A 26876-nucleotide genomic window follows, 5' to 3' on the forward strand; every position below is an offset into this window, starting at 1 on the left:
GCGTCCCTGGGTTTCGCGTTCCCGCTCCCCCGCGCACCGTCCACCCCTTCCTTGGCCTGGGCTCCAGGCGCCTTCCGACCCTCCTGGCCGCGTCCCCGCGCCCAGCCTCAGGGGTGGGACCTGGCGCCCATCCGCCGGCCTCCCCACAGGATCACCGTCCGCCGGCCCAGGCGGCTCCGCACAGGAACCGAGCTACCTCCCAGGGTCCAGCAGGCCTAGGGCCCGCGGCTGCCGGCGTCGCGGGAGTGGTTTTCCCGGGGGGGTTCCCGTTCGGGGCCTACGGCCGTCGCGGGCAGGACGCTGCCCCTTTAAGCCGCTCGTGCACGTGCGGGCGGGAGGAAGCGCGGGCGTGCGCATGCCCGCCGTGCGCGGTGACGCGGCGTGGGGTTTCCCGAGGATGCGGGCAGGGGCCGCCGCGCCCATCCCGATGGCTGGAGGCGTCTGAGGGGCGGACGACGGCGGCGGCGGCGGGCGCGGGCGGCGAGGGCAGCGGGCCGGGACGGGAGCACCGCGGCGGACCCGACCAGCCTCGCCGGCTCTGCCCGCGGGCCGCGAGCGCGACGACCAGGCGGCGGCGTGGGCGCGTCAGGCCGGGCGAGGGCGAGGTGAGCGCGGCCGTGGGGCCCGGCCCTGCCCTGCCCGCAGCTCCGGACCCGCCCGCGGTGCCCGCCCGCCGGGCTCGCCCGCCGCCACGGCTCCCTGGCCTGTCGGGGTGGGGCTGGCGCGGCCGGCGACCCCCGGCGGGCGGGCGGGCGCATCCTGCGCGGCGGGCGGCCGGCGGCCCCGCGAGGAGGCCGGGGCGGCGGGCGGGCCTGCGCGGGGCGCGGGGCGCGCGGCGGAACAAAGGCCGCCGGGACGCGCCTTCCTGCGGGGCGGGCGCGGCGGCGGGACCCCGGCCGCGCCCTCCCCGCCGGCTCCGGCCCTGCCCGCCGCGGGGCCCGGGTCCCATCCGCTGCCCGGGCCCCGGCGCCCGAGAATGAATGGGCGCCGAGAGCGGCCCCGAGACAAGATGGCGATGCGCGCCGCCCGCGGGCCGCCGGAAGACAAAGGCCCGGCCCGCGGCGCGGAGGACCGGCGGGGACGGCGGCGGGTCGGCCGGCCCCCGGCGTGGCCGAGCCGCCCGGCAGACCCGCTTCGCTCCCCGCGGCCTCCTGGCTTCCGCCGTGAACTGACACCGGGGCTTGACCCGTCGAGGCGTTTAGGCATTTTTCGGGTCCTCTGAACGGCAGGGTTAAAGTTCAGAAGTGGCATCAGCTTAACGCGCTTCTTCATCTGCGGGGACGCTCTCTAGTTATGGCTTTGACATTCCCTCCCCGCAGAAAAGCAGCGATGCGAGAATTTTTATTTTGGGAAGGGGAGTCGGGCATTTACAAGCCCCAGAGTTTGGTACTGGTCTCGGGGGCAAGTCGTGTAGTGTCAGTTTGGGGGACATTGGGGTTCTCTGCGTTTTACATTGCTGTCTGACAGCAGAAATCTCAGATAATACTAGATGGTCAACAATTGCTTATGAGATTGGCTCCCCACCCCCACTTTTAGGGAATTGGACCCAGGTCCTTGCTAGGCCAGCGCTCCACCACTGAGCTACCTCCCCAGCGGTTTTACTCTGAGATAGGGACTAAGTTGCCCCGTCTGGCCTGGAATTTGGGATTCTCCTGCCTCAGCCTCCCATTACAGGCCTGCAGGGCCACATGGGAGATTAAGAAAATATGTAGATTATCTTTCATGACTAGCAAATAAATGGAAGTATTAGTTTTGTGAAAAATTCAGATCCACTTTAGAGACTGTGTAAAGTCTCTTGAGCAAGCATTGTTTTTGATGAGGTTTCTCATCAATACCACAAGTTATTTTCTGATTTGACACTATATTTTGGGGAGAGGGGCTTTTAGATTGGAACTAGATTTTTAGTTTTCATGCTAAGATAGCCTTTTCTGAATTCTTCCGGAAGGTACATATTGCAAAAAGAAAGTGAATAAGCAGTTCCCTTTTTGCTTCCTTACTGACATTGGGTGTGTGACCAGGAATGGAACTGGTGCCCTGGATGGTCACACAGATCTGTGAGCCTCCAGAGAGCAGAATCGAGTGGCAGCTTCTGGCTTGATTTAACACAAGACTGACCTTTCTGACAATTGGTGCTGTCCAGAAATGGAATGCAGCCGGGAGGTTCAGGGTTCTGTGAGGGAGAGGCTGTCCTGCCTTGTGTGTTCACAGGTGCTGCAAGTGCTACAAGTCTTTCTCAGAAGGCAAGAGTCTGGAAAGTCAAAGTCAAGTTCTCTGGTTAAGCCTGGACCTCTCCCAGTTAGCCTGCACTGTCCTCCACTACTGGGCCCCTGTTAGCTTGCTTGGTCCTGCCCATGCTGGGCTGCCTGGCCTCAGGCTATGTCAGGACCGCCTTTCATCTTCTGTGAGGCTGTTTCCAGGGTGTCCTTATACAGAAGATTCTTTGAACTTGCAGCTTTGACTCAGAATTGACGCTGTCTTACATGAACATCTACTGGACAAAAACAGCTCCTTTTGTGTAATACCTGAGTTTACAGAAAGCTATCTTTATCTCTTCAGACCAGTCTTAAGCCAAGTGCCTGTTAGTTGCACTTTAAAAAAAGGTTTTCTCTATTTGACAGCCTTAGTTATTTCTGATTTTGGGGTAGGGGAGCTGAAATAAGTTTCCTCAGATTTAAAAAGCTGCAGAATAGTGTGTTGCCTTTTTTATTTTTATTTTTTAAACATTTTTTAAGTTATCAATGGACCTTTATTTTACTTAGTTATATGTGGTGCTGAGAATCGAACCCAGGGCTTCACACATGCTAGGCAAGCGCTCCACCACTGAGCTACACCCCCAGCCCACCTTTTTTATTTTTAAAGAGTAAATGTCTTTTAAGTCTTTTTTATGCCTAGAAGAGTAGTTTCTAAGCTGGGGTCATCCAGGTAGAATTATTGAACACTTGCAAAATTGATTTCATGAGGGTATAGTTAATCTCTTGAAAAAGGTGGTATGCTCTCAGGTATGAAAGCTTTGTTACCTTTTGCTTTACTAAAAAAAAATGTGTTACCCATTCATTTTATTGGGAAAGGTATATATATATATATGTAAATAGCTTTGAGAAAGGGATGTAGAAGGTCTTCCTGGTATCTCTAGACTTACTAACATCATTTGGTTTTGTTGCTAGCAGTTACTTTGATGAATAATATTGATTTTGTTTTAGCAGTGCAGTATTGGCATTTATTATAGTTTCTTCATTGGATTGTTTTTCTCTGCCCGAGATTTGGCTCATGTCAGTCTCAAAATTGGATTAAATTCTTACTGTCTGTGGACTTTGGCTTTAGCATTAGTGGATTAGTAATAGATATTCTCAATTTTATTATCTGGGCTTGACCATATGGCATACCATATTTTTTTGAAACTCCTGTTTAGTGTAAGTCTCATAAGACATGGAACAAAAATTTTTAGAATCTTAACCCTGTTTTAAATTCTAACTTCAGGGCGGCTGGGGTTGTAGCTTAGTGGTAGAGCACTTGCCTAGCACACGCGTAAGGCATTGGATTTGATCCTCACCACCATATAAAAGTAAATAATTAAGTAAAGGCATTGTGTCCATCTACAACTAAAAAGAAAAATATATTTAAAGAAGTCTAACTTCATGGAGCTGGGGTTATAGCTCAGCTGTGGAGCACTTGTCTTTGCATATGTGAGGCACTGGGTTCCATCCATCCTCGTACCACATAAAATAAATAAGTAAGTAAGTAAATAAATAAATATATTGTGTCTATCTTTAAAAAAAAAGTCTAACTTTAGGTTTGCATTTATCTTTATTTTTTTGGTACTGGGAATTTAACCTAGGGGTGTTGTACCACTGAGCTACCTCTCCAACCCCTTTTTAAAACTTTGGGACAGGATCTTGCTAAGTTGCTCAGGGCCTTGCTATGTTGCTGAGGTTTGCATTTGATAATGAGAGTGGTTGGAGAAATTATGACGTGGACAGTTCCAGTGAACGTAGAATGAAGATAAAAGGAGATATATTATTTAGTTTTTACTTATTTTTCAAACCCAGAGCATTGTTTATGCTAGGTAAGTGCTCTGCCTCTGAGCTATATCTCCAGCCCTTTTATTGAGACAGTGTCTTGCTAAGTTGCCCAAGCTGGCCTGGAACTTGTGATCCTCCTGCCTTCCGAGTTGCTGGGATTATAGGCAAGTGCCACAACCCCTGGCAAGAACAAATTAAATTATAATAAAGCAGAGAAATAATTTACAAATCTGAAACATTCAACAGTGAACAAAGAGCAGTTCTTGTGGACTGTGAGGAGTGTGTGTGGATGTATATGTGGGGAGATGCAGTGTCACGTTCCCTGTTCTGCACCAGGTGTGGAGGACCACACCTTTTCAAAGCTTTGCATTTGGTTGCACATCTCTCGTTTCAGAGGTAAAATCTGCAGACATTGGAGCTGGCTGGTGGGTAATCGGGGACACTAACCATTTAGCCTTGTGCTCTTGGCAGTGCTGCCCTACAGGAGCCATGGTGGTCACTAGAACTACTGCTGGCTTCCAGTGATGGATAAGGTTTCCATTTTATAAAGCACAGTTGCTTCCTTTTTTTTTTCAAGGATTTATTAAATCTTCTAAATTAGGATTCTGAGAGAATCATTCCTAAAAGCTTACTAATATAAAAGAAAAGATTATCTAGGTAATCCTTAGGGTTATTCGATTGAACTCATTTTGCTGTTGATAATAGATTATTATAAATTAATAATTAGTTGTCTAAACTTAATGCATTTATTTACAGGCTTCTCTAGCCTTTTAGCGTGGGACCCTAAGTATGGTGGACCATATGCTTGTCTGTTCCTCCTGTCTGTGTCTGTGGTTGTCTTCTGACTCAGTCCTAAGGCGTTCCCCCTGGGTTAGAGATGTAGCTCAGTGGGAGAGGATATCCTCAGGACATTTGAGGTCCTAAGTTCCATCCCTAATTCTGCGAACAAAATAAAACCAAATTCCTTGTGAGGATTACAGATTCTCAACCACTTGTCCCACTGTAGTTGATACAGCTTTAAAAGTACTGGATACTTTCAAATTGATGCGTGTCAAAGCCTCTGCAGTAGGTTTCAAAATATTTGTCATAGGAATTTTGAAATAGTTCCTAAATTCTAGGGAGGGAGAGGAATTCACTCATTTCTCAAAAGAACTGGCACTGAGTTAGAACCCAGCTCTGTCACTTCACTAGTGGTGCTGGTACGTCTGGTGTTTCCTGGTCTGGAAGGGCACACAACAGCTTAGCATGCGGTTGGTCTGAGTATCAAACAAGTGTGGAAAGCTCTCCGTGCAGTCTGCGAGAGTGGGTCATTCTATTGTTAGGGGCTCACTTTGTAAAATACTTAACTCTGATAGTGTTAGGTCACATTGTTAGAAGACAACTTATTGAGAGATTGGGTTGTTCTTCCTCTTGGTTCTAGAGGAATATAACCCCACCCCTACACACAAAATTTGTGGTTTTCACATGGGAGTGGAATTTGGGGTACTTTACAGTTGAGCCACATCCACAGCTCTTTTTATTTTTTATTTTTTTATTTTGAGACCAGATCTCGATAAGCTGCTTGGGGTCTTGCTAAATTGGATAAATCTTGCTAAATTGGCCTTGAACTTGTGGTCTTCCTGTGTCAGCCTGGAGTTGCTGGGATCCAGGTGTGCACCACCGTGCCTGGCTAGAGGAATATTAGGGTGTCAGGCACACATCAGCTGACTTTTCAAATGCTTACCATTTCTCCCAAATCTTCACTCACATTATTTACTCTTCTGAAAGACTTTCTTTGCCTTGATAGGATAATGTTGAACTGGTACTTCATTTTGAAAACTGGCAAAGTTTATTTTTAGGGGACCTTACCCCCCAAATGCTGAATGAATCTTGGCTTTCAAATATTTACTCACCGCTTTCTCTGTTGGTTACTGAGGATAAAAATTGTAAAGCAGGCAAAGTCCAGGACCTTTTTGAGTTTATAGTTTAGTTGGGTGTGTGATCAGCAGGGACAAGGAAGGGTAATGGGTCTTGGGGACACCTGACCTGATCTAGAGTTTGGTGAAGATTTCTTTGAAAAAAAGTTTTAAATCAAGGACTGGTGATAATACATAGTTTGGTGGTAGAGCACTTGCCTGGTATGCCCTGGTTTTGACTCCAGTACTGCCCCCAAAAAAGTCAAGACCTGGTTATTGGGGTTTGTCTGGCAGGCAGGTAGATGGTGTGAGTGGTTTTCATGCAGCTGCCAGTTGTTTTCCTTCACCTGTGGTGTCTCCAGGCTGCCAGAACAGTGTCAAGTATATAATAGGTGCTCATTAATTATTTATTCATTGAACAAGAGCATAAGAGCATGACTTACACAGGAATGGCAATTCCACAGAGAGGGATCAGAATCTTGATTTAAAAAAAAAATTATCTGGGTGGCTCCTGGAGGCCTTTGAAGGGTTTTAAGGAGATTGACTTGATGGGGATCTTTACCTGTACTTAAGCCTTGAGTGTGCTCAGAGCAGGTAGGAGGACTGGTAGGGACTTTGGCTGGTGTGGAAAGGAGGCCTTGTGGTTGCATGGGAGGGGGGACGGTAAAGAAGGTGTCAGTCCAGGTTTCTGTCCTGGATGTCTGGGTGGCAGTACTTTTGTGGGGCACATAATGAGTTCAGCTTGTGCATGCTAGGTTTGAGGCACGTGTGTCCTCATGTTCTGTGTCATGGGTACAGGAGTCCTCTGGCCTGGACGACTAGTTCACTCCCTCCCTTCTATCGGGCTTTGTGAGTAGCTCATGCTCACAGCATCCTCTGACCTCCTAATTTCCACATCTCACTGTTTTTGTAGACTAATGTTGACCCCTCACTAGTTGTAAGCACCTTGGAGGTAGGCAGTTGGGCTCACTGTAGCATCACCAGCCCCTAAAGCAAGATGCACCCCAAATATTTGTTGAATTAGTGACTTCAGAGGCCTGGAAGCAGGAGGCCTTTGGGTGTTATCAGTATTTAGATCATGCTCTAAGTCCTGGGAGCAGCAATCAGAGCAGCGGGTCTCAGTCCAGTCTGTGCCTGAAACCTTTTCAGGACTTTATTAGATCAAAACTGTATCTGTAACGATTAAGACATTTGACTTTTTGCTTTGTTGGCATTTACACGAATGGTGGGTGGAACTGCTAGCTTCTTATACAAATCAAGGCTGTGATACTACACTAGTGGTCACAGTCATTGTCACAGTGCTCAAATAAATACTCTTCACCTCTTGACCTGCAGTTTAAAAAATCCGGTTAGGGACTGGGGTTGTGACTCAGTGTTAGAGCGCTTGCCTGGCATGTGGGAGGCCCTGGGTTCGATCCTCAGCAACACATATAAATAAATAAAGTAAAAATTCCATTAGCAACTAAAAAATATTTGTTTAAAAACCCAGTTAATCAAATGTCCTTGCTAAAGAAGCAGAAATTGATTTGGTAACGTAAGCTTTGAGTACCCATATCATTGTTTTTCTATATCCCAATGAGAAGTAGGCATAAAGATGCAGAGGAGGTGATTGTGCTTGGTTTTGGGGTTGAGTTAAAGAAGAGTGGCTATTTAGATATGGGTTCTGGCAGATATTTTCTTTTTCTTCTTTTTTAGAGAGAGAATTTATTTATTTATTTTTAATTTAATTTTTTTTTTTTTTTTTTTTTTAGTTTTCGGTGGACACAACATCTTTATTTTATTTTTATGTGGTGCTGAGGATCTAACCCAGTGCCCCGCACGTGCCAGGCGAGTGCGCTACTGCTGAGCCATATCCCCAGCCCCAGATATTTTCTTGAAAACTAACAAAGTGATGGCTTGGGCTGGTGGTGCATGCCTATAATCCCAGCACCTTGGGAGGCTGAGGCAGGAGAATTGAGAGTTTAAAGCCAGCCTCAGAGACTTAGTGAGACCTTATCTCAAAAAGTTTTAAAAAGGGCTAGGGATGTAGCTCAGGGGTAAAGCGTCCCTGGGTTAAATCCTCAGTACCAAAAAAAGAGCAAAGTGAACCAGATACTTAAAATTATGTTGACAGTAATAAAATAGGAGCTTTCAAACAAAAAATTAGATTTTCAGAAAACCATGAACTTTCCAGTATTTAGACTTTTCTTAAGAGATCAGTGGTGATGTGGATGTAGTGTTTTCAATATTATGTAACGAAATGTGTCGATGGTTCTCAGCTCACATTTTCCAAATGGTCTCTGCATGGTGTGACAAACCACAGATGGGTAAATGATCCATTCAGAACAGAAGAATGGAGTAAAATTAATGAAGTTGGATAAAACTTCAAAAATTTAATTGAGTTCCACATCAGAACTACCCTTTAAGAAACTGTCTGCAACTATACCTATAGTCCCATCTACTAAGGGAGCTGAGGTAGGGGGTCAAAATGCAAGTCCAGCCTGGGCAACTTAGACCCCATCTCAAAAAAAAAAAAAAAATGCTGGTGACAGCTCAGTGGCAGAGAGTGTGTGGAGGTCACTAATTCAATCCCAAATACTGAAACCCCCCCCAAAACCATAACTAAAAAACCTGACCATTTGTTGTTTCAGTCTAGTACCAAAGAAGATTATCACATTTATTTGAAAAGACTTCTCTCTTCCAACTCAACTGAGGTTGAGTTTTCTCCTAGATGTTAGCCAAAAGGATGCACTGTAACTGTATACAAGAGATAGAGGCATCTGGCTCTTCTCTGTGCTAAAGAGTAAAATATGGTTAATATAATTTTGTTCTTTATTTTTGTGACATTGGAGATTCAACCCTGGGCCTCACACATGCTAGACAAGTGCTCTACCTCCGAGCTACATCTCCAGTCCAAAATACAGGTTCTTACCACATACTTTTTCTTAGAAAATAGTTACTTTTTCCGTACAGTACTGGAGATTATTGAACCCAGGCCCTTTTGTATTCTGTACTGGATAAGCACTCTACCACTGAGCTGCATCCCTAGCCCTTTTTTTTTTTTTTTTTTTTTTTTTTTTTTTTTAAAGAGCTCCAGTCTCTTCTTGCTTCTTCTCTTCCTCCTCTTCTTCTTTTAAATCCTTTTTTTTTTTTAAGTTGTAGTTGGACACAATACCTTTATTTTATTTATTTTTATGTGGTGCTGAGGATCGAACCCAGGGCCTCACATGTGTTAGGCGAGCGCTCTACCACTGAGCCACAACCCCTGCCCCATGCCTAGCCTTTTTTAAAATTAAAAAATTTGAGACAGGTGTTGTTAAGTTGCCCAGGCTGACCTTGAGCTGGTGATCCTCCTGCTCTCAACCTCCCAGGTAGCTGGAATTTCAGGTGTGCCACTGCATGGGGCGAAAATAGTTTTTTTTTTTCCTCCATAAAAATGTTCCTGTTGGGGGCAGGGAATATAGCTTGGTTGGTAGAGTGCTTGCCTCACATGCACAAGGCCCTGGGTTCAATCCCCAGCACCTCCCCACACACATACACACACACAAACAAAAGTTACTGTTGGGAACATGTAATAGGCTTCTAACTTCCAAGTGACTTAATAAACATTTAAAAATTTCTCAGTCTTGATTTCTTACTTAATAAGTCCTGGTAGATCTAACAAAGCCCTTGGGATTCTCAGCAATTGGGATTATAGGGGCCTGAGACCAAGGTGTCTGAGCAGTGCTCATCTGAGGTTGAACCCAGAGCACATCAGAGGCCTGACCCAGGTTTCCTGTAGGGGCTGGAGGCCCTTCCCAGGGGACAGGCACCCATGGACAACACTAGGATTGTGCCTTTTCCTGGGGAGAAGGAGAACAACCCAGAGACAGCACTGAGTGATGTGCAGAGGTCATGGAGCTTGCAAAGCAGTGACCAGAAAAGCTGGGAGAGCACCAGCATGTACACAGCCCATGGCAGCCTTCTCAGAGCCCAGGGCATGGTCAGAAGGGGCACACTGGGAATAGATAGAGCCCTTGGCAGTTGTGGGGCTCCTGAGAGCAAATGAGTGGTGTGGGCTGAGGAGAGTTTGAAGCTGAGGGGTTAGGGTGCAGGTGAGGAAAGCTGTGTAGACGGGGTAGGTGAGGAAATCTGTGGTCTACACTGGTTTTAGATGGGAATGCTTAGAGGAAGGTAGCTGCGAAGGGGAAGAGATGAAGGTCTTCAGTAAGATGTGGGTTCAGGGCTGAGCTGGGCCAGAGAGGGGCTGCTGAGGGGCAGTAACAGCAGTCACCCTGCCCTGTTGGGGGACAAGACTGTAAGCAGGCCACTGGCTGCTGGCATCCTCACATTAAAAAGGGTGATTGAGACCTTGGAGCATGGTGGGAGAACAGATCAGGAACCTGGGGAAAGAGGTCCAGGCTCAAATCAGCTGTTCTGGCAATTGAAGTGAGTCCTGCAAAATTGATATACATTCCGGTGTGGCATAGATTTGGATGAAATTATGTTGGGAGAGGTACTTTAATTTTTTGTTGAAATAAATTCCTCTGAGCCTGGCTTCCAATCCCTCTACCCAACACCCTGAACTGGGTTTTGCCTGGTGGTGGTGCCAGTGCTGTGGCATGTTTTTGTTGAGTCCTGCCACATGTTGATGAGTTTGGTTTTGCTGTTGCTCTCAGTATGCAGTTGTTGGGTGCTGATAATGGTAAGGTCCTTGCCTCACCGAGTCACATGCTGTCAGTAACCTCATTTCACAGATGTGCAGGGAGACAGGGTCACTGGCCAGGTGTAAGCGGAACCTGTGTCTGAACCTGGGCTGTGGGCTGCCTGCCTCTGGAGTCTGCTCTGAGTATGACACTGTGGACCTCCTGGCAGGAACTTGTCTCTGTTCTTTATTTCAGAAGTGGTCTGTTTGCCTTCTTGTATTATAAAGTGGGGTGCAGTCCGCTTGGAAGTTTATTAACAATTTTATCTGAAGTGTTTCCTTCAGTGGCTTCTGTTCTACCTTCAGAGACGACAGGTATTGTGCAACTTGACAGTCCTGGTATCATTTCTAGCTACTACTCTTTTCTCTTTTAAAGTTAGGCATTCTGTTTCCACCACCTATATATTTCCTCTACCATCTGTACTGTACTCATTCTTTGGGGATCTTGTTCCTGTTGTCTTCATTTTTGTCTTTGATCTTTGCATTTTAATAATGCAAACATTTGGCTGGATATGGTGGTGCACACCTGTAGTCCCACTTATTTGGGAGACTGAGGCAGAAGGGTCAGTTGAGCTTATAAGCTTGAGACCCTATCTCAAAAAGAATAAAATAAAAGTATTTACTGTGTTTATTGGAGAACTCAAAGGGAAAACCTATGTATCTTGTAAGAAAATAACTTTATAAGATTGTTTTTATTTATTTATTTTTAGTTTTTTGTTTGATCATGCATGTTTATAGAGTTTGGATCATATTGTAATGTAGATTTTTAGATTTTGATCTTCTTTGTTACATACTGTGTCTTTCTATATTTATATTGCAGTACCTAGGGGGTTGAACCCGGCGGTCCTGTGTCACTGAGCTACACCTCAACCCTTTTTATTTGGATGGGCCATGTCCATCTGTTGAACACGCCAGTTCTGCTACTTCTACCTCAGTTTTCTCATGTCTCAGGCATTGTGAGGATTAAATGAGATGGTGCAAATAAAACATGGAACCTCATGCTTAGTAGGCCTGACAATGTTAGCTTCCACAGCTACTGCTGATGGCTTCTGACTCCTTTGACACGTCCTCCTTTCTTGATATGCTTCCCCACTCCTTCCTGGCCTTTGATTCCTGTCCTGGGTGTAGCTGTTACTTAGTTGAGGTCTCCAGGGATTCTGCTGGGCTTTAGGTTGGTACAGTATTTGCTTCCTACAGGTTCTGTAACTAATTATCACACACTGGGTAGCTTAAATGAACAAATTTACTGTCTCACAGTTCTAGAGGATATAAATCAGAAATCAAAGTGTGGACAAGGCATACTCAGAAGTTTTCAGGGAAGACACCTGCACCCTGAATCTAGAGCCTCATGCATGCAAGCATGTGCTGTCATTGAGCCAGCCCCCTGGACTTCTCTTACCCTCTTTATTGGTAGCAATCTTTGTTGAATGGCTCCTAGATGCATCACTCTAGTTTTATGCCGCTTTTTACACAGCCTTCTCTCTGACAATCTCTGTTGTCCTTAAGACACTAGTCTTTGGGTTAGGGCATACACTAATTCAGTGTGACCTGCAAAAATCTCTTTCCAAATAAGATGTGGACCTGAGTTTTGGTTCAAACTGTTCAAACTCTACAGTTACCCAGGTCTTCGTCCTTGACCTCACTCTCATTTTCCTAATTTCTTGTCTCACATGTCTTCACCTTCTCTTCAAGGCCAAGAGAAGTCTGAGCTGCAGGTTGAAGAAACTAGCAAGAGAAAATTTAATAGAAAAGGTAAATGTCTTATCAGTATTCTGTGTTTCACAGAACCTAGCTACCACTCTTTTTTCCCAAGTTCTGGGATAAAATTGGTTTTTTCAGGTGAGTGTGAAGTCAGGAGAGGGAAAGCACTTGGGCTCTTGCGTATCACATTTTTCCTCTTATCTTTGAGAGTGGCTGTGTGCAAAGAAAGAGCTCTCTGAAAGGGCTGTTTTTTTCTGATATTAGCATACTCCCGCAGAGCTTTGAAGCCTGCAGACCATGGCCACCTTGAAGCACATTCCTCTTAGCCTGTGCCACCTCACAGGCACCTGGTTCTCCTGCCTTTTCGTTTGTTCTTAGTTTCCTGCCAGTGTAGACTCCCTCTTTCCCTGACCTCTCCAGAGGGAATCACAGCTGTCCCACCTGAACGCGGCTTTGACCTACCTGACCCCTGATCGTGGGACTCACCAGTCTACTTGCCCGTCTAGGGGCCCAGTCTTGTGCTTATTTTCACTGCTGGGTTTTTCATCCTTTTGGCCTCAGCTTGAATGTCATCTCCTCAGAGAAGGTTCTCTGGTCATCCCTGTGATTTGGCCCCACCAGCTGACCAGTTATTGCCCTTGTGGCACTTGGTGTAAGTGGCAGGTCCCTGCATCTTAGTTTCCCTCACAGGGCAGATTTGGAGCTGTGGGTGTAGTGTGATCCATCAGGCCACCAGAGCCTGGGACTTGAGGACTTTAGGGAGTGTACCACGTCAGTCTGCCGTCAGGCTTGGGATGCACAGTGAGGACCCAGATCTTAGGTAGTTTTCCTGAGGACAGATAGGAGGCCGGCACAAAGCATTTTTATTTTGTGACAGGTTCACCCTAAGTTGCTCAGGCTGACTTGGAACTTGGAATCCTGCTGCCTCAGCCTCCCGGGTAACTGGGATGACAGGCATGCCCCATTGTGCCTTACTTAACTTTAATAAAATTAAGTTTATTTTACTTATTTTTTTTTTTTAAAGAGAGAATTTCAATATTTATTTTTTAGTTCTCGGCGGACACAGCATCTTTGTATGTGGTGCTGAGGATCAAACCCGGGCCGCATGCATTCCAAGGGAGCTTGCTACCACTTGAGCCACATCCCCAGCCCAATAAAATTAAGTTTAAAAAACTTAATGACAAATATATTTTAAATTTTAAAAGATAGTTTGTATGCAAAATTAGAATTTTTCTAGTCAAATTTACTTTTAAATATTTTAACTTAAAAACACATAGTTCCTAAACTAGCTGCACTTAAAGAATTTTAGTTTTGGCTAATTTTAGCAGACCCTATCTCTTGTGGTCCTCAGCTTCTCCCAGTATCTGGGGTTTGGGTGTTTGCTAGGGGCCAGCTGCTGAGACACTTTATGTCCCTTCTGTGTTCCGTCTTGTCTCTTTTGTGGGAGCAAAAGAGCTTGTTGGTGATTTTCACAGGAATAGGTAGAGGCTGCTGCCAGTGTTCATCACTGTCTTTTGGGGACCAGTAGTCTAAATCAGAAGTCTCTAAGAAGGTGACACAAAGAATGCCCCAGAGCCATGAATTCTTCCCTTAGTGTGGGTATGTACTCTGTTCTCATGTTTTGTCTCTGCCCTTCTCTGAAGACACTTTTGATTGTCCTAGCTTGGAGTATGCTACAGGGATGCATCTCAACAACAAAGGATCATCTGGCCTAAGCTTTTAGCAATGCCAAAGTTGAGAAATGTGTCCTGCAATTTAAAAAACCAAGTCACCAAGCCATTTTATCAGTGATCTATTGCTGCATATCAGACTACCCCCAAAACGCTGGATTGTCACTTGTGGGTTTGCAGCCAGCCACCAGGTGGTGTCCCCCAGATGGGCTTTTAGCTAGGGTGCTTCAGTCTCTGCCTGGCCTCTCCAGTGCTTAGTTCAGACCTTCACCCATAGTGTGTGGGTTCCAGGAGATGGGGAGCTGCATTTTGCCAGTCAGTACAAACTCACAGCAGAGATGGATCTGAGGAGCCAGCTGCAAAGATTGGCCTATTTATATTCATCACAGCCTTTCTATAACATTACCTTTAGAATTGCCTGCTCAGTAGGCTGAGGCAGGAGGATCAAAACCTCAGCAAAATGAGGTGTTAAGCAACTCAGTGAGACCATGCTTCTAAATAAAATACAAAAAAATAGGGCTTGGGATGTGGCTCAGTGGTCTAGCACCCCTGAGTTTAATCCCTGGTATCAAAAAAACAAAAAACAAAAAGACAATGCTGAGACAGGAGAATTGAAAGTTTAAGGCCAGCTTGGGCAACTTGGAGAGTGACTGGCTCAAAAAGATCTGGGAAGGTGACTGAGTTGTAGAGCTTCTGCCTAGCGTATTCAAGGCCGTGAGGGTTCAGTTCCTAGTACTGTACTCCCCCCCACAAAAGTATGCTTGTTGATCTCATCTTCTAGTCATTTATTCTCTTGGGGGAGACAGCAGACTAGTTAGTAAGCCAGTTTCAAACCATATGGTGAGTGTGTGGAGGTACTGGGTGAAAAGGATACTTGGCTTGGGGTACCTGGGGGGGGACTTTCTAGTGGGCAGTGCTGGAAGAGTGAGCAGGAGTCAATGAGTTAAAGAGCCTCAGTATGGACAGTGACTGTGGGTGCTGTTGGGGTTTTTTTTGTACTGGGGATTGGATCCAGGGGTGCTTAAGCACTAAGCTACACCCCCAACCCCTTTTTATTTTTAATTTTGAGAGGATCATTAACCTATTTGCCTAGGTTCTCTCTAAATCTCTGAGGCTGGTCTTCAACTTGTGATCCTCCAGGTGTATGCCACTGTGCCTGGCTGACTGGGTTTTAAGATTCTCAAGATTCTTCAGATTGCTGTACTCCCAGTAATTTGGAAGTTTGAAGCAGGAGGATGGCAAGTTCAAGGCCAGCCTCAGCAACTTAAAAAACAAAAGGGCTGAGAATATAGCTCAGTGGTAAAGTACCCTTGGGTTCATCTGCAGTAAAACCGTTTCCCCCCAAAAAAAGATTCTTCAGATTGATGAAGAATGGATTGTTGGGGAAAATGTAGAAATAGAGGTCATTTAAAGGAGACTGTTGGTGAAAAATGATGTGGCTTCCAGCGGACACTGGTATTGCTATTTTATGGACCATAGGGTAAGAAACGAGCACAATCTATGTCACAGGAGAGAGAATGGGTACAGCAAAGGAGGAAGCAGGAGGTTGACAGTTCTCATCTTGTTGTGTCGATGGGCCTGGCTCATGGGGCCAGCTATTAGGATTGAGCTAATAGTCATATGACCTGTTAATCATCTGGTTTCATAGCTTCAGGTATTGTCTTCTTCTGTGTGTGGCCCTCTCGTTAGCAGTTTAGATATGACAGGGACATGTGGTCGACCTATCTTTGTTAACTCTCTGGTTGAATAGCAGTTTGAATTAGCATAAAATTTTATTTTATACAGAAATGGATAGAACTGGTTGGCCTCAGCAGACAATAATATTGTGTCATAAATTTGCAGCTCTTTCATGCATAATAGTCTTCATAAAATGCTTACTGGCTCAGAATATCAGGTTTTAGAAGAGACAAGGTAAGACCGAGAAAGCTGGTTTGAGGCTCGGGCAGGAGCTCAACGGCAGAGCACCTACCCAGCATACACAGGTCCTGAGTGTGGTTGCCAGTATCACAAAAAGAGCAAAACAAACAAACAACAAAAAAAAAAAAAAACAAAGAATAAAAAAGGAAAGCTAGGTTTGATTTCGAGAGGGAGGGATTTTATTTCTATTTTTTGTGGTGCTGGCATTCAAACCTAGGGTCTCCCACATGGCTAAGCAAGGACTCTACTGAGCTACTTGTGTACCCAGCCCTAGAGGGAGGGATGTCATAAAGCAGCATTGTTAGCATGTTAATGGGTTGTTCTTTCACATTGAGTATGAGTAGCTAAAGTTTTGTGCCTGTAGTTACGAACCAGACGCAGCTTGTGTGTAGATACAGCTGGGCCATCTGGAAGAGGCACAGAGGAGTTGGCAAATGAGGCTGACTGTGGCTAGACCAGTGGGCCCTCTGCGTGTTCTCTCTGCTCACTGTTCAGTTGGCTAAGGCTGGGAGACTCACTGGGGAGGAAACGTGGACAATAAGAAAAGCTCCAGCCGTTACATCTGTGCTGCTGCCCTGCCCTTCCTGTTACCTGGTAGCTGTGCCTGTAATTGAGCTCTTTGGCCTGAATTTCAGCCATGGAGCTGAAATAAACTTTCCTTTACCTTATAGTGTACCATATATCTCAGAGCTGGAGGAAAGGAGTTTGAATTTTTTTTTTTTTTTTGGAGAGAGAAGAGAGAGAGAGAATTTTTTTTTTAATATTTATTTTTCAGTTTTCGGTGGACACAACATCTTTATTTTATTTTATGTGATGCTGAGGATAGAACCCAACGCCCCATGCATGCCAGGCGAGCGCGTTACTGCTTGAGCCACATCCCCAGCCCTGAGTTTGAATGTTTTTACCTTAAGGAAATTAGAAATAGTTGAGTGACAGATAAGTTGACCCCAACTAGAACATTATACAGTATGCACATGTATGGAAACCTCACATGGCACCCCATAAATGTGTGCGATTTTATGTTTTTATAAGCTGAAGTTAATTCAAATTTAAAGATACCCTTCCAATAAAAGGATGATAATTGTGGTCACCTACTGTGTTGTGGGCACTATATTGTGAGCCAGAGCTTGGCCAACTATGGCCTGCCATCTCTTTGTGTGGCCCACTAAGAATGTTTTTTATGTCTGTAAATGGTTTGAAAGCAAAAAGAACAATACTATTTTTTTTGACATGTGCAGTTTGTGTGAAATTTACTTTCCAGTTCCTTCACGGTGGGTTTTATTGGCATGCTCCTAGGGTCTTTTGCATGCTGTATTTGAGTCTATGGCTGTCCCTCTACTATAGTGGGGTCCATGACACCTGTAATGTACAAGATATTTGCCGTCTGGCCTCCTCAGGAAGACCTGCCACCCTGCATGAGCTCTGATTACCATGTTGTCCTTTGGTCTCTTATCAGCAGAGAAGCAGCCCTGGGTCAGGTACAGTTTGCCGGACCTTCCAGAACTGGCACCCAGACACACCTTTCTGATCCCAGGCTTTCTGTTTTCAATCACTGTGCAGCCCTGCTTCCCACAGAAAAATTCCTTTTCCTTTTCCTTTAATAATATTGGTTATCAGTTGTGTTCTAACCTTGTGCTGGTCCAATGATGGGGTATCCTGCACATGAGAAACAGGTAGGTCTAAAATGTTCAACTTAAATGTTGTAGGTGTCTGTGTAGGACAATGGCTGTAACAGGGTATGTCTTTTATTATTGTACCTGAAATTTTGATGCCCACAGGATAGAAATGCCTTAGGAAAATTCCTCTGTGGTGTTTGTGCCGCAGTGTCTGAGAAGGAGGACTTGGATGAGGAGAGAGCAGGGGGTGTTAGTAAAGTTCTCGGGAGTTGACAGCATAACCACATGTGCAAGATGCCAGGACTTCACCACTGTGGCTTGGCCATGAGGAGGACATTTGGGTCTCCTAAGTATAGGTCCTTGGGAAATCCCTAAAGTGCCTTTTGGGAGCTTGCTGTCGGCTCTGGGGCTTCCCCAGCCAGCGCTGGCTGCGGGAGCTTTTCTGAGGTGTACTTTCATGGAGCTGGGAAGTTCTGAGCTCAGTCCCATGCCCGGTTGGATGTTTGCCATTTCCTTGTTTCTCTGTGGCCCTCCTATTACCACTCCTAGCCAGCAGCTCCCCACAGCCTGTTAATGGCTCTCAAGGGTTGAGGAATGAGTTCTTAGGGACACTTGGGGTTGTCATAGCCTGGAGCATCAGAGGGCAGATGTGGCTCAACACTGCAGGCACAGGCCCACTCCACACCACCACAGAGGAGGTGGTCTGTCCACATGATCAGCAGTGCTGTGCGGGGGGGGGGGGGGGGGCTGGCTCCCTGTTTTGTGTGTGGGGCAGCATTTGTGTGGCCTTGGCTTGCTGCGATTTAGATTCTGCATCCATCCAAGTGGTGATTCCTGTGTGCTCCGCTGAGCACTCTCAGTGTCTTTTTTTGTTTTTGTTTTTTTACTGGCTTGCTTATTAGTTCTACTTTCAAGAAGGGGAAATCCTTGGGCATTAAGGGTGGGAAACCGAGAATGTTCCTACACTGCCCTCCTCACCAAAGGGACTATCCTCCCTGCCTCGAGGGGCAGCTCTGGGGAAAGGAGGCCTCAGCAGGTGTCTGGGGCTCTTGGTCCTGGTCACTCTCCTAAAGCCACATCATTTTTATTTTAAAATAAATTTGAGTACATTATAAAATGGATGAAAATTTCACCCTTATCACTAAAGACTTCAGGGTTTGAGAACATGGGCTTGTTTGTATATGGCTACAGTTGTCAAGATCGATGAGCTTCAGAGTCCACACCACTTTCTCTCAGGCTGTGGCCAGTCAGTCCAGCAACACGTGCCACATTTAGACATCAGGTCTGTTCTTCTTTGCTACCTTGCATTTAAAGAGTACAGGCCAGCTGTCCTGTGGAGTGACTCTCACTTGAGGTCATGGTTGGGTCGAGGTTTTCATTTTGGGCAGAGTACTGTAGGGATGTGTCCTGGGCCTCTCTGGAGAGTCGGCCCCAGGGCTGCTGGATTCCACTTCCTTGAGGTTGCTTCTTGTCTCTGCTGTCTCCTCACCTTTCCTGACCTTCCTTCCCACTCCTAGTCCTCAGGCTGCATTGCAAACTGCACTTTCACTGGGAGGTGCCTTCAGTAAGCAGGTACCTGCTGGGTTTTGTTCTGAGACATAGGATTGGGAAATCTTCCCTGTTCTTGACGAATGTATGGCATACAGCCCACTCCTAAATCAGAGGGCATGCTTTGTGGGTGGGGCTGAAGGTGAGCCAAGAATGGTAGGTGTGAGGGCCTTGCCTCCTTTCTTTGCCCCTCTCTGTCAGTCTCCTCCTCTTTTTCCCCTTCCTCAGTTTGGCCTGTCCTTTCTGCCCATTTCCTTCCCTTCTCCACCCATGCCCTCCACCCTGATGGACTGTCATGTAAGGCCCAGATTTGGGTCTTGACTGAGAGAGCCCCAAATTCATGGCACCCTTGGTGTCTTAGGATTTTCACCATGCCCAGAGTCACAAAGGCACTAAAAGTTACCTGTACTGCCAGGCATGGTGGCACATGCCTGTAATACTAGCAACATACCAGCAGCTCGGAGGCTGAGGCAAGAGGATAGAGTTTAAAGCCAGACTCAGCAATGCAATGAGACCCTGTCTCAAAATAAAATACAAAAAAGGGCTGGGGATGTGGCCCAATGGTTAAGCACTCCTGGGTTCAATCCCTGTACCACACCAAAAAAAAAAAAAATTTTTTTCCCTGTATTGAGTTGTGAGAAGAACTTGGTAGCCATTGGAAGAATAATACTTATAAATTGAAAGATACTTATATTCAAATACTTATAAATTGAAAGATACTTATATTCTTAAATAGCCACGATTGTTAGTTAATGGACTGTAGAGCTTCCTCACACTTCAGAATCGGGTTGGACTCCACCCGCTTCACTTCCTGTGCCATGCTGATGTACGTATGGTAGGTGCTTTTTCTTACCAAAGACCAGGGAGAACCTGACTGTCAGGACCTGTGGACGTAGGGAGGGTGTAGCGCCATCTGCTGTTCGGGCCCTGACTTCTCAAGCTAGCAGCTCACTTCTGTCCGATTTTGAGTTCATCACAGTCCTGGGCGTCTCATCATTCAGTTTGGGACATGCGATTTTTTTGGGAGGTGGGATACAGGGGATTGAACCTGGAGTGCTTTACCACTGAACTACCTCCCCTTCCCTTTTAATTTTTATTCAGAGACAGTCCTCTGTAAGTTGCTAAGGGTTTAATTTGCTGAGGCTGGGCTTGAATTTGTAATGCTCAATCCTCCTGCCTCAGCCTCCTGAGTAGCCGGGATGACAGGGTGTGCCACCGTGCCCAATTTGGGATACGAGACTTTTAATGGCTTGCAGTCTGTGCTGAACTTGGCACTGTGTACTGGTGGGGTGGTGTTCTCACAAGAAGGGCCCCACCCACTGGAAGTGCTGGCTAGGGAGGAAGTGGCTTTCTTGCCGAAAAGTGTCTGTCACAAGAGGGGCTACTGGAAGATATCAGGAAAGACAGTGGATGACAATATAAAGGGTCTCATCAGTGCTCATAGAGTGCTTCTGTGGAAAAAGCAAAATGTATCATCTCAAATGTATAGTCCAAAACAGACTTGGAGAAGATAGCCTGTAGTTTTTCTTGACAAGTGTGACAGGTAAATTGAAAACATAAGTGATCTGTTAGGTACCAGGTGACTACTTCCATCAGATAACCAGATTCTGGCAGGGCCCTTCTGTTTTTCACAAAATAAGCCTTTAAGACAATAGGGATAGTCATGAATACTTTTAAAGAAAAACATTAAAGAGTTTCTCTGTTGAGTCTCATTTTTAGGGGCCACTCATCTGTTGACCACTTGTATTTTGGGAAATTACATTGTTAACTGATTTGTGTGTTTGGATCTGTGTTGATGCTTTATGACTCACTCTTCTGCTAGTTAGATAGTGCCTGAGTGAGAGACAGGCTTATGTAACTTGGAGAGGATCTGTTACTGTGTTGCAGACACTAGCCTACCACTGCTTCCTTCCAGGGACCCCAGCCCTCACCCCTGAGGCAGGGAAGCTTATCTACCTAGTGAAACATGGGAAGTGACCAGGTCGGAGCTGGCATGCAGTCCGCGTGCCCTGTGCCCCTGGAGTGTCTTCCTCTGTTGTTATTTTTAGGGTGCTTCCCTTGGGAGACTCCACACTGAGCCTCTGTCTCTTCTGAACCAGTGCTGTTTTTGAATTTTAAAAGAAAAACTGGTTGTTGGAATTCACATTCTCATTTGTCCCAGCTCATCACTGGACTTCATTTGGTAGGATTGGGAGGAGGCAAAAAAAAAAAAAAAAGTCCACCAGTAGGTTAAGCAAGTATTTAAGTGGCTGCTGCGTTCCCATCCCACAGCACAAGCATGCAGTGAGGAGTGGGTAGAGGCCGGCCCCGAGCTCCATGCCCCTGACCTGCTCCCCCCACTCCCCTCCCCACTTCAGTGTCCCCACTGCTGTCCAGTTTTGTGGAGACAAATGCCAGGTAGCTCCCTTACCTTGGGTCCCTCTGATTTACTCTCCTGGCTGGGAGTAAAAGACCAGGGGCTTGTTTGTTTCACGGGGCTTGTAGTCAGTCCACATCAATGAATCACCTGTGCAGAATTTTGTTTTTCTAGCCTGGTTTTCTTGTATTCACTAGCCTCAGTGAATTCCTATGACTTTGGGGGTTTTGATCAAGAGTTTTTATTTTCCTTGAATGTTTTGCTTGCTTAAAGCTTAACCAGGAAGGAAGATGAGGGATAAAATGAAATGTATATATCCTTAAAACAGGTTTTTGTAGTAAATGTTTGAACTTCAAGTGGACTTCCCCAACCCCTTGCGTGACTGGACTTTATACCTGGAATGGAGGCAGTGAAGTTATTTGCTTCTCACATCTAGAGATAGAAGCAGCTGGTTTGTCATGGTTAGTGTAAGCAGGTGAGAAATCGACTAGTGTGTTTGTCCTTCTTGGATTTCTGTCAGCACACTGGAGCAGCCTTCTCTGGCTACCCTGTATCAAAGACCCCATCCCACCTATGCAGCTTTCTCACCCAGTGCTGTTTTCCTTCAGTGAACAGCACCTGATATATCAAAACTGAAGACATTGTTTATATCTGCCTCAACTGGAAAGTGTGCTCCACAACGGCAAATCCTAGTGTCAGTGCCTGGCATGGTGGGGGCTTGGTACATAAGCGAAGGAAGGCTCACCTGGTTGTCGAGACCATGTTGTTATTGCATGCCCATCAGCATTGTAAAATGGGCATCTTGTTTGGTATTGGTGTGTGGCTGTGTTTGCACTTAGACTCCAGGTACACATGTGCTTAATTACTTCACTGCTGCCCAGACTGGCACATGGTATTAGATGAGGCCTGCTTCCTCCTTGGACTGCTTCTCCAGCACAGGTTATTTGGAGCTGGAGTCATGGCCAAGCCAGAATACCTTCTATGTTTTGTGGTTTTTATAGGAAATAAGGTACTCATGTCTTCAGTTGCTGAGTTTTGGAAGTATGTCTCTTTCCTTGTCTGTGGGAAGTATTTTACTTTCTAAAATTGTTTCTAATTTTTCAAGGCAAAACACTTTTTTAGCATTTCTGTTGGATTGGTGATCCAAATCTAGCAGAGTGTACCACTGTCACCCAGTGGCCTCCCTAGGTCTTCTGACCCAGAGGCTTGGGGAGGAGTACCTGGGGATACAGTTGGTAAGGCAGAGGGTTTTGAGTTAAGGCTAAGCTAAAAAAGTTTGGTTTTCTTCCGTAGGAGTATTTGAAGACTTTTGAGCGGAGGAGTCACATGTCAGAACTGTCCTTCAGAAAGATAAATTAGGCAGTGATGCTTAAGATGGATTGAAGAAAAAAAGAGGTGGGGTGGAGAAGCAAATTAGTAGTAGGCTAAGCAGGGAGGGGAGTTGGAAGGAGGCCAGGCAGTGGGTGCAGAGTGCAAGAAGGTGAGGGACATTGACAGGATGGAGTGGTGACTTGGTGGAAGGAGCTTTTGAGTCTGCTGGAGGGGATTGGTGGGACCTCAGTGGGTTTGGGAGGAAAAAGCTCTCCCAAGCTTTGCTTTAGAAGGGGAGTCCAAAAGCCAGTGCATAAGATAGGGAATTGAGCCCTTACCACATGGCAGAGGTAGAACTTTCTAGGAAATTAGAAATTCCTAGGCTATAGCCAGGAAAGGGGAATAACAAGAATGGAGGAGAACTCAAGAACAACAGTTTCCCCTAAATCAGCCAGAGGATGTTGGCTGTGGCTGTGATGGGGGGGGGGGAGTCAGCTAAGACCTCCTGGGGGTGGTGGTGGTGGAACACTCGACTGGCACGTGTGAGGCACTGGGTTTGATCCTCAGCATCACATAAAAATAAATAAAGGTATTTTTTTTAAAGAAAGATGTGTTTTTTGGAACATGTGATGGGCAATGGAAGACAGAGGACTCAAGCTTGGAGGACAGGGCAGAGATGGGGACTCAGGAATCCTCGGAGAGACAGTTTATGCACCTGTGAAATGAGGATCTGATAAATGTATGCGCTGGCACCTAGGAGTGGGTGCTTGGTGGTAGGATAGGTATGGGGATGCCTGTAACATTATTAGAGTTATTCATTTCAAGAAGTTAACCAACTGAAGCTCTAATTAAGAAAAAACAAGGGCTGGGGATGTGGCTCAAGCGGTAACGTGCTCACCTGGCATGCGCGCAGCGCTGGGTTCGATCCTCAGCACCACATACAAATAAAATAAAGATGTTGGGTCCACCGAAAACTGAAGAATAAATGTTAAATCAATCTCTCTCTCTCTCTCTCTCTCTCTCTCTCTCTTAAAAAGAATTAAAAAAAAAAAAAAAGAATGAGTTGTAAGGACTGGAATGTAGAGTTTAGGAAGGGACAGGAAAAGGAAACAGCTGAGAGGTGCTTGCTCCCCCACCTCTGCATTACTCTTCTCTACTCTGTGACCTTCCAGACACAGAGAGCCTGCACCTCTCTCTGCCTCATTGTTGGAGAAGAGTTTGTTTGGTCCAGCTGAGCTGGGTGTCTGCTGCAATCTGGGTACCTGTGATCAGGGTGGATGGTGGCGAAACAGGATTATGCAGGGTAAAGGTGCTGCCAGGAGCCAGCAGCCATCCAGGACTGGAACGTGGAGGAGGACAAGGGGAAACTTTTAAAAGTGGCTTGTAAACTAAACAGAGCCCTCATGCCCAGAAGAGGGCCCAGAGCAGAGATGAGGATAGGGCATGACTCTTGCTCATAGGCCCTCACATAGGAAAGTGGCAGTGGATGGAGAGCATGGGAGACAGAACCGCTCACAGGGAGAGAGGTGACAAGCAAGGGCTGACACAGGCCTCCATGAGCCTTGGGGTAGGGCAGTGAGTTTCCTGGCAGGCAAGGCAAGGAGGAGGAGGGAGCCTTCTGAGCATAGGGGGAGTGTGAGCAAGGGGCAGATGTCAAAGCTGCATCTGGGGTTTTTTGTTCTTTTTAAAAAAAAATGTACACAGACATTGTTCTAAGTGGGAGTAAAAGTGTTCATGTCTGCTACTGGATGCAGGATTTAGATGGTGTCACCCTCACTGTCCTTTCCTCTTTGTGTAGCTTCTGTCCTCTGACCATCCCAAGAGTGATGGTGGTAGTCCTGGCCTCATCCAAGCATGAGGGGACACTCCATCTGATGGTGCATGTGTGTGGTACTCGGCATCATTATATCTGACTCCTTGCCTCTGGCCCATAAGTACTTGATGCATTTAATCGTTCATGAAAAATGGTGTGCACTATACTTTTTTCCAGATATATAATATATATAAATTTTAAATAATATGTACAAATTATATAATAAAGTATTTTTGTTGCCCAGGCTGGCTCTGAACTCTTGGGTTCAGGTAGTACGTGACCCAGTAGCTGGGACTACAGGCTTGCACCCCTGGAAATTTTGTTTTGTCTTATTATTATTATTTTTTTGGTACTGGGGATTGAACTCAAGGGCACTCGACCACTGAGCCATATCCCCAGCCCTATTTTGTATTTTATTTAGAGACAGGGTCTCATGAGTTGCTTAGTGCCTTGCTTTTGCTGAAGCTGGCTTTCAATTCGAGAGCCTCTTGTCTCAGCCTCCTGAGCCATTGGGATTACAGGCATGCGCCACTGCGCCTGGCTTCCCTGGAGATTTACCTCTCTAGCCCCGCTGCTTTTTTTTTCCTCCAAGGAAAAATGGGGGAAGTCTTGAGAGAGGCCCTGGGATAAAGCAAGTAGTATATACTAGGAGAATGCAGGTCATCTCCAAAGGGAAAGAAAGCTCCTGGCCCTTTTTATTTTGAAACAGGATCTCACTAAGTTGCCCAGGCTGGTCTTGAATTTGTAATCCTTCTGCCCCAAACTTCTGAGTAGCTGGGATTACAGGTGGGTGGGTATCAGGTTTGGGGTTTGTTTGTTTGTTTGTTTTTCTTTAGTTGTAGATGGCCACAGTGACTTTATTTTATTTATTTATTTTTATATGGTGCTGAGGATTGAGCCCAGTGCTTCACACATGCTAGGCTAGCGCTCCACTGCCGAGCCACAACCCCAGCCCTGGGTTCTTGTTTTTTGTGATGCTGGGGATCAAACCCAAGGCCTTTAAGCATGACAGACAAGTGCTCTGCCGTTGAACCACATTCCCCAGCCCCAGCTATATTTTGAAAATCTAGTTTGATGGCTTAGAATGTGGATATCCTTGAGGCTCACTGTGCATTGCTGTGAACCGCAGATGCCCAGGGTGCTCTGTGCAGCTTGGCACAGCTAGATGTCTGGGGCCAGACCTAGTGGGGACCACTGCTGCATCAAGTATGTGACTCTGCATAGGTGTGGAGTGGGAATGAGGGCCTCGCAAGGCCAGAGAGGCAAAGGAGGCTTCACTTCCACTGGGCCTTCAGCCCTGGGTGTGGGGATATCTCCTCTGTTGTGAACAGCCTCTGGTAATAGGCACCACATACCATTCTCACCTCATCCTCACTGCTTTCTTGAGTGTGGGGCTCTGGTTGGAAGCAGTTTAGGATGGTGCTCTTTGCTCCAGCTTCTGCTGCTGTTGTGGGGAGGCTGGACTGGTCTTTTGTGGCCCCTGTTTTCCACCTGGAGCGTAGGTGCTTTGATGTCAGCCTTTCCTCTTTTGTGCCAGGCTGTCGTAAATATTTTCAGTCTGGAAATGTGTTTCTATGTTTTGTGGGAATGGTTAAATCTATAAGGGGCTGTTTCTGATGTGCCTCCCCATTTCCTTACTGGATTCAAAGTGCTCTGAGCATATTACAGTTTTATATAATTGTCAAATATTCAGTGGTCACATCTGTTCTAAATGTCAAAGTGACTTTTTTCTGGCTAAATCTGAGGTTCTCCCCCTGTTAATACTGAAGTTGAGAGAGTCTGGAGAGATCTTGTTGGCTATACTATACAGCATATAGCTAGATTCACTGGGCACAGTGGCATATACCTGTAATGCCAGCTACTCAGGTGACTGATGAGAAGCGTTGAAAAGTTTGAGGTCAGCCTTGGCAACTTAGCAAGACCCTGTCCCAAAGTAGGGATCTAGTTCAGTGGTAGAGTGCCCTGGGTTCAGTTCCCAGTACTGCAAAAAACAACCCCAATCAGCAACGTGAAAGAGCTGGAGATGGAGGTCAGTGGTAAAGTGCTTGCCTAGCATGTGCAAGGCACCTGTTCCATCCCTCATACTGCAAAAAAGAAAGTAAATAGCTGAATTCATCTTAGACCTTGATGGTCTCAGTGGCAGCACAGTTCGTTTTTTCATTTACTCAAGAAAGATTGGAGAGACGTAAGATGTGACTATGAAGTTGTTAAATGGTGTGACACTGAATATCTGGGTGGCCAGTGTCCCCAGACCGATCATGGCTTTGTATAGAAAGCATGTGCATTCAGTGCTTGAGGAAACCTGCCCTGCATGGTGGGAGTGAGGCTGGGGGGCCAGGTGTCTGAGCTCATCACAGGTACCTGCAT

The 26876-nt window shown here is 46.1% G+C and overlaps 1 protein-coding gene across 4 annotated transcripts in view; it reads left to right on the plus strand.

The window, feature by feature from the left end:
- The first annotated feature begins 476 nt into the window (after window positions 1-476).
- Window positions 477-26876, plus strand: part of Gnb1 (G protein subunit beta 1) — a 70514-nt gene continuing 44114 nt past the window's right edge. For all 4 annotated transcript variants that reach the window (XM_046424606.2, XM_046424604.2, XM_046424605.2 and 1 more), the window contains exon 1: window positions 477-605. The gene's annotated coding sequence lies outside the window, so the exon portion shown is untranslated. The remainder of the gene's footprint in view (window positions 606-26876) is intronic.

Source organism: Marmota monax, unplaced genomic scaffold, assembly GCF_021218885.2.
Source record: "Marmota monax isolate L192 unplaced genomic scaffold, Marmota_monax_Labrador192_F-V1.1 WCK01_AAM20220418_F8-fsc00080, whole genome shotgun sequence".
NCBI lineage: Eukaryota > Metazoa > Chordata > Mammalia > Rodentia > Sciuridae > Marmota > Marmota monax.